The following is an 8,834-nucleotide window of genomic DNA, read 5'->3' as shown; positions in this document are numbered from 1 at the left end:
AATCATCTTGTAATGAATGTCACTTCAGTTCTACTTTCTGAGTATGAATTATCATATGCAGTAAAGACAGCACAATATAATGCAAGCGCTGTAAAAGGACAAACCCAACTCCCTCATGCTGATGTCACGAGACAGCTTTTCACCTGAGGGATGATCCACATTATAAACTGAAGACACTAGGGTAACAATAGTTTTTAACAGTTTCCATCATCATATTTTCATTTAAAGTTCAAATAGCTGTTTTAGAAATAAAAGTAAATGTGTAGTGGAGTGTAATGATAATTTCTGCTGGTTCTGTATCAGCTGTCCGTTGTGTGAGTGACCTTTCATGACCTTTTGATTTTCTAAAGTGACTTTGAGCATCAGATAGAAGCTATATTATCATGTTTGAGAATGAATTAATAAAGCTTATCTAGTTAGTGCTCAGTTTTCTTATGAAAAGATGTGACAGATGTAATTTCTCATACTGCATATGTGACTGTGTGTGTGTTTTATTTTAAGATTGATCAGAGGAGAGTCTGATGTTGTGCTGGTCATCTGATGGTGAATAAGGATCCACTACAGAGACTCACAGTCAACAGAATCAACAGAGACTGAAGATGCAGTGACTTCACTGTCATAAATTAAGACTTCATTTAGATTTCAACGATCCTCTGACAGACCAGGTGAGGCAGCAGTGAAACACCTTTTATTTCACAGCAGCCAATCACAGTTTCTTTTTCACAGATGAACCATTTTATTTCTATAAGCACACAGTATAAACTCAAAAGGTGTGTGTTTTGTTACAGAGAGAATAATAGAGCCTGAATGTGTTTTGTGTTGGACCAGCAGAGGGAGACAAAGACTAAAGAAAGATTAATTTACAAACACTGGAAGCTTGAGTGTATAATCATGTTTATAATAATAGTAGTATTACAATTGTATTAATGTATTAAATGGGTCATGTGACACGTTTTCATGTTTTCCTTTCTCTTTAGTGTAGCCTATAAAAACCACAATGACCAAAGTGTGGTTCATCTCGCTCTATTTGTTCATTACTAGCTCATGCTGATGACGTTTATTAAAGTGACTAACATAACAACAACAACAACAACATAGGTCCATGTTGTAATGTTTTAACCTCTAATCATCTTGTAATGAATGTCACTTCAGTTCTACTTTCTGAGTATGAATTATCATATGCAGTAAAGACAGCACAATATAATGCAAGCGCTGTAAAAGGACAAACCCAACTCCCTCATGCTGATGTCACGAGACAGCTTTTCACCTGAGGGATGATCCACATTATAAACTGAAGACACTAGGGTAACAATAGTTTTTAACAGTTTCCATCATCATATTTTCATTTAAAGTTCAAATAGCTGTTTTAGAAATAAAAGTAAATGTGTAGTGGAGTGTAATGATAATTTCTGCTGGTTCTGTATCAGCTGTCTGTTGTGTGAGTGACCTTTCATGACCTTTTGATTTTCTAAAGTGACTTTGAGCATCAGATAGAAGCTATATTATCATGTTTGAGAATGAATTAATAAAGCTTATCTAGTTAGTGCTCAGTTTTCTTATGAAAAGATGTGACAGATGTAATTTCTCATACTGCATATGTGACTGTGTGTGTGTTTTATTTTAAGATTGATCAGAGGAGAGTCTGATGTTGTGCTGGTCATCTGATGGTGAATAAGGATCCACTACAGAGACTCACAGTCAACAGAATCAACAGAGACTGAAGATGCAGTGACTTCACTGTCATAAATTAAGACTTCATTTAGATTTCAACGATCCTCTGACAGACCAGGTGAGGCAGCAGTGAAACACCTTTTATTTCACAGCAGCCAATCACAGTTTCTTTTTCACAGATGAACCATTTTATTTCTATAAGCACACAGTATAAACTCAAAAGGTGTGTGTTTTGTTACAGAGAGAATAATAGAGCCTGAATGTGTTTTGTGTTGGACCAGCAGAGGGAGACAAAGACTAAAGAAAGATTAATTTACAAACACTGGAAGCTTGAGTGTATAATCATGTTTATAATAATAGTAGTATTACAATTGTATTAATGTATTAAATGGGTCATGTGACACGTTTTCATGTTTTCCTTTCTCTTTAGTGTAGCCTATAAAAACCACAATGACCAAAGTGTGGTTCATCTCGCTCTATTTGTTCATTACTAGCTCATGCTGATGACGTTTATTAAAGTGACTAACATAACAACAACAACAACATAGGTCCATGTTGTAATGTTTTAACCTCTAATCATCTTGTAATGAATGTCACTTCAGTTCTACTTTCTGAGTATGAATTATCATATGCAGTAAAGACAGCACAATATAATGCAAGCGCTGTAAAAGGACAAACCCAACTCCCTCATGCTGATGTCACGAGACAGCTTTTCACCTGAGGGATGATCCACATTATAAACTGAAGACACTAGGGTAACAATAGTTTTTAACAGTTTCCATCATCATATTTTCATTTAAAGTTCAAATAGCTGTTTTAGAAATAAAAGTAAATGTGTAGTGGAGTGTAATGATAATTTCTGCTGGTTCTGTATCAGCTGTCCGTTGTGTGAGTGACCTTTCATGACCTTTTGATTTTCTAAAGTGACTTTGAGCATCAGATAGAAGCTATATTATCATGTTTGAGAATGAATTAATAAAGCTTATCTAGTTAGTGCTCAGTTTTCTTATGAAAAGATGTGACAGATGTAATTTCTCATACTGCATATGTGACTGTGTGTGTGTTTTATTTTAAGATTGATCAGAGGAGAGTCTGATGTTGTGCTGGTCATCTGATGGTGAATAAGGATCCACTACAGAGACTCACAGTCAACAGAATCAACAGAGACTGAAGATGCAGTGACTTCACTGTCATAAATTAAGACTTCATTTAGATTTCAACGATCCTCTGACAGACCAGGTGAGGCAGCAGTGAAACACCTTTTATTTCACAGCAGCCAATCACAGTTTCTTTTTCACAGATGAACCATTTTATTTCTATAAGCACACAGTATAAACTCAAAAGGTGTGTGTTTTGTTACAGAGAGAATAATAGAGCCTGAATGTGTTTTGTGTTGGACCAGCAGAGGGAGACAAAGACTAAAGAAAGATTAATTTACAAACACTGGAAGCTTGAGTGTATAATCATGTTTATAATAATAGTAGTATTACAATTGTATTAATGTATTAAATGGGTCATGTGACACGTTTTCATGTTTTCCTTTCTCTTTAGTGTAGCCTATAAAAACCACAATGACCAAAGTGTGGTTCATCTCGCTCTATTTGTTCATTACTAGCTCATGCTGATGACGTTTATTAAAGTGACTAACATAACAACAACAACAACATAGGTCCATGTTGTAATGTTTTAACCTCTAATCATCTTGTAATGAATGTCACTTCAGTTCTACTTTCTGAGTATGAATTATCATATGCAGTAAAGACAGCACAATATAATGCAAGCGCTGTAAAAGGACAAACCCAACTCCCTCATGCTGATGTCACGAGACAGCTTTTCACCTCGAGGAGAAATATTGTCATGTTTTAATATCGCGAGATCTTGTGGTTCGAGACTCGTCACACCCCTAATGCCCAAGAGGATCATTTAAAAGTAGCTTCATCTCACTCAATCTTACCCTGTATATTTCACACAGTATATGTGTGTGTTTGAGAACATATTTGCACATTGGATTCATATGATTTTGCTGTTCTGTGATTTATTTTCTCTATCCAGTCAGAGTCGGTCATGGAATCCAGAAAAACCTGTTAGACGACACACACTCTTTTCTTTACACAAAGTTCAGCTGTAAGTGTTTTTCAGGCTGCGACATAAAGGAGAAAACACAATATATTAACAAAGAACAAACGTCAAAATAGTAAGTACTTTCATGAAATATTTCAGTGCACTGGGACTCATGGATCATATTTGCTTTCAAGGTGAAGGGAATGAGTGAAATTGAATATGCCTTGGCTTATAGATTATTACATTATATATTTAACATAGACTTAACATCATTCTCTGAGAGAGTCTATCATTTGTTAACTGCATGTTTAGTGTCGTGATTTCGAGAAAATACAATATAAAATAAAAAATAATAATGGACATAAATTTAGTAATGCGTACATTGTAAATACACGTCACTGTGTGAGTGCTGTGGATCTAAAAAAACAAAACAGAAAAAGTATGAAAGTGCAAGAGACCGAATGAAAGAGTGAACAAACTGAAGAATAAACAAAAGAACAATAATATATGATAACACAAAAAGAGCAAAAGAAAATTATTTAACAAAATAACTTTAGCTTTAAGGTTTTCTCAAAGTTCTGACAAAGTTTATTAGTTTAAAGGGTTAGTTCAGCCAAAAATTATATTTTTGTCATTACCCAGATAGCACACATACATCTCAGAGACGTCGATTTGATGTGTGTGTTTACATCTGGAAGACGTATTTTTTAGAGTGTTTGCTCATCTGCAACACGTCGTTTCCTGTCAGATGTCAAATAGACGTTTAAACAATGTCTTTAAGATGTTTATGATTTAGAATGAATGATCTTTAACAGGCATCTTGCAGACGTACGTCCCTTACGAAAATCAACCATGGTTTTATTGTAGTAAAAATGTAGTAACCATGGTTTTTTGGATAATTGAATACCATTTATATAACTACAGTTTTACCACAAATACCATGGTTAAACTATGGTTAATTTGCGGTTACCATGGTTTTACTACAATAATCATGTTTTTTTGGTTTTATTTGTAGTAAAACCATGGTTTATTTTCGTAAGGGGTGTGCTATCTGGGTAATTACTCACCCACATGTCGTTCCAGATCCGTAAGACATTCGTTTGTCTATCTAAGATCTTTTTAAATGTGTACTATTTAACTGTTGGCGCTTTAACGGTTAATAAACAAACGTCTTGCAGAAGAAAATTGTAGCCGGATCTACTTCTCTCTGTTTATGTCAATGCTGAGTAACGCAGTGACATCACACTGATCACAAATCACAAATGATTTACTTCTAGCTTCTGACCAAGGCTGTATCTCAATACTAGTTCTACTCGATCTTAGTGCTGCGTTCGATACTATAGATCATAAAATACTCTTAGATCGACTTCAAAATTATACTGGTGTTCAGGGACAGGCATTAAACTGGTTTAGATCGTACTTATCAGACCGCTACCATTTTGTCTGTCTAAATGGGGATAAGTCAAAGATGATGTCAGTAGACTATGGGGTGCCGCAAGGATCCATGTTAGGCCCTCTGCTATTCTCAATATATATGCTGCCACTTGGTAATATTATAAGAAAACATGGAATTAATTTCCACTGTTATGCTGATGACACTCAATTATATATTTCATCACGACCAGATGAAAACGCTAAATTATCTAAACTGACAGCGTGTGTTGAAGATATTAAATACTGGATGACGTGTAATTTTCTGCTATTAAATTCAGATAAAACGGAGGTATTACTTATTGGTCCAAAAAACTGCCCACAAAACCTCTCACAATACAACTTTACCTTAGAAGGATGTCCTGTCACTTCATCCACTACAGTAAAAGACCTGGGTGTTATATTAGACCGCAACTTGTCATTCGAAAATCATATTTCATATGTTACAAGAACGGCATTTTTCCACCTTAGAAACATTGCTAAGCTACGTAACATGCTATCTATTTCTGATGCAGAAAAGTTAGTTCATGCATTCATGACCTCGAGATTAGATTACTGTAATGCTTTATTAGCTGGTTGTCCTGCATCCTCAATAAACAAACTACAGTTAGTCCAAAACGCTGCTGCTAGAGTTCTTACTAGGTCAAGAAAATATGATTATATAACACCAATTTTATCATCTCTACACTGGTTACCTATTAAGTTCCGTATCAATTACAAAGTATTGCTACTGACCTATAAAGCCCTAAATGGTTTAGCTCCAGTGTATCTAACGGATCTTCTATCACCCTACAATCCATCGCGCTCTTTAAGATCACTAAACTCTAGGCTTCTGGTCATTCCTAGGATATCTAAGTCCACTAAAGGAGGGAGGGCATTTTCACATTTAGCTCCTAAACTCTGGAATAGTCTTCCTGATATTGTTCGAGGTTCAGACTCGCTGTCCCAGTTTTAAACTACCATCAGGCAGACGGTACCGCAGCATCAGAACACGCACCAGCCGACTCCAGAACAGCTTCTTCCCACAAGCAATTAGTCTCCTTAACTCTTGATCCATCAGGATCATAACACACTGGACAGAATATCACTCAGCCCAACCCACTGTAGATACACACACATTATATACACATTTATCTATCATATAGCACCTATTGTACATTGGATCTCTACTGTGAATAATATTGTATACTGTACATTGTATATTATTATTATTATAGCTTAATGTATACTGTTTAATGTATGTTTTAGTGTATATTGTTTAAAGTATATGTATATTGTAAGTATGTGTATATTGTTTAAAGCTGTGAGAACTACACTCACATTGTATAAATTATTTATTGTTTATTGTAGTGTGTACTGTGCTGTGAGTAATTGTGTGCGCATCAGATGTGTAATCTGATGCTGCTTTAAATGTTGTACATGTCATGTCATGACTGCTATGTTGCTCGGAACTGCACCTAAGAATTTCACCAACTGTTGCACTTGTGTATATGGTTTTGTGACAATAAAGTGATTTGATTTGATTTTTTTTTTTTTTTTGATTTGATTGAAACTAGATTAAAGACGCATCTCTTTAGACAAGCATTCACATTATAATGACCTTTTATCCTACAGTTAAATCGGATCAAAAGCATTAATATAATATTCTGAACAGCAGCTATGCTAATTATTTCCCATCTGCTTTTCTGTTGTTATCTCGGGACACTAGTCCCGAGGTAAATAGTTTGTCAGCTCCAGTTTGTATCCAGCCTCTCATGGAGACTTCGGATGCCCCAACACCTGTGATGAGACGACTCCACACCTGTGATGAGACGACTCCACGCCTGTGAAGAGACGACTCAACGCCAGCGTTGTTATGGACTAAATTAATACACGATTGATTAACTTTTTCAAACATTATTCTTTAACATTGTCTTTCTAACATTTTTTAATGTACATTTATGAAATGCACTTTCTCTAAAGCTGCATTGAAACAATGTGTATTGTGAAAAGCGCTATACAAATAAATTTGAATTTAATTGAATTGAATGTGGTGGAACGGGAGCTTCATGCCCTGGATGTGCATCCCACAAATCTCCATCAACTGCAAGATGCTATCCTATCAATATGGGCCAACATTTCTAAAGAATGCTTTCAGCACCTTGTTGAATCAATGCCACGTAGAATTAAGGCAGTTCTGAAGGCGAAAGGGAGTCAAACACAGTATTGGTGTGGTGTTCCTAATAATCCTTTAGGTGAGTGTATGTATATGTATATGTATATGTAATATGTATATTTATTACTTCCCTTCTTTTGAAATCAAATAACTATGATTTCTTGTTGCAATCGCTGCATTAATAGGAAGAGAATTACAATAATTTGAATGAAGTTCCAAGTGCCCAACCAAAGGGAACACGTATCACAATTATTGTGAGAGGAAGTGGAATAAATGAGTGAAAAGTCTATTAAAAATTGCCCCGCCTCAAAAAACACTTTGCCCGCCCACCCGCTTGTTTTTTTGTTTAGTTTTTTTGCTTTGGCAAAATGGTACTCAAACCAGTAAAGTAATGTTTACTTGGGTTTTCTAAGTAACAAAGACATAGCATGCAAATAGTTCAGATTACTTAATTGTTTTAAGTAAGTGCAACAAATCAAATCAAACCTCTCGGCGCAGGGTAGGCACATGCTGATCCGCCCATTGTGCGCGTGCAGCCCCGGACATCTAAGGGCATCACAGACCTGTTATTGCTCCATCTCGCGTGGCTGAACGCCACTTGTCCCTCTAAGAAGTTGGACGCGGACCGCTCGGGCCGCGTTACTATTTAGCATGCCGGAGTCTCGTTCGTTATCGGAATGAACCAGACAAATTGCTCCACAAACTAAGAACGGCCATGCACCACCACCCACAGAATCGTGAAAGAGCTATCAATCTGTCAATCCTTTCCGTGTCTGTTTACGGTCGGAACTACGACGGTATCTGATCGTCTTCAAACCTCCGACTTTCGTTCTTGATTAGTGAAAACATTCTTGGCAAATGCTTTCGTCCATCTTGCGCCGGTCCAAGAATTTCACCTCTAGCGGCGCATTACGAATGCCCCCGGCCATCCCTCTCAATCATGGCCCCGGGTTCCAGAAACCCACAAAATAGAACCGGAGTCCTATTCCATTATTCCTAGCTGCGGTATTCAGTGGCGACGGGCGGCCTGCTTTGAACACTCTAATTTTTTCAAAGTAAATGCTCCGGGCCCCTGGACCGGACACCCAGTTAAGGGCATCCAGGGGGCGCCGGGAGGCAGGGTCCGGGACAGGAGGTGGCTCGCCTCGCGGTGGACCGCCAGCCCACTCCCAAGATCCAACTACGAGCTTTTTAACTGAAGCAACTTTAGTATACGCTATTGGAGCTGGAATTACCGCGGCTGCTGGCACCAGACTTGCCCTCCAATGGGTCCTCGCACATGGGTTTATGATACGCTCATTCCAATTACAGGGCCTCGAAAGAGACCTGTATTGTTATTTTTCGTCACTACCTCTCCGTGTCGGAAATGGGTAATTTGCGCGCCTGCTGCCTTCCTTGGATGTGGTAGCCGTTTCTCAGGCTCCCTCTCCGGAATCGAACCCTGATTCCCCGTTACCCGTGGTCACCATGGTAGGCGCCGAATGTACCATCGAAAGTTGATAGGGCAGACATTCGA

The sequence above is a fragment of the Gobio gobio genome (assembly GCF_949357685.1).
Source record: "Gobio gobio genome assembly, chromosome: 8".
Classification (NCBI taxonomy): Eukaryota; Metazoa; Chordata; class Actinopteri; order Cypriniformes; family Gobionidae; genus Gobio; species Gobio gobio.
The sequence above is the reverse complement of the archived record's forward strand: the minus strand, read 5'-3'. Positions refer to the sequence as shown.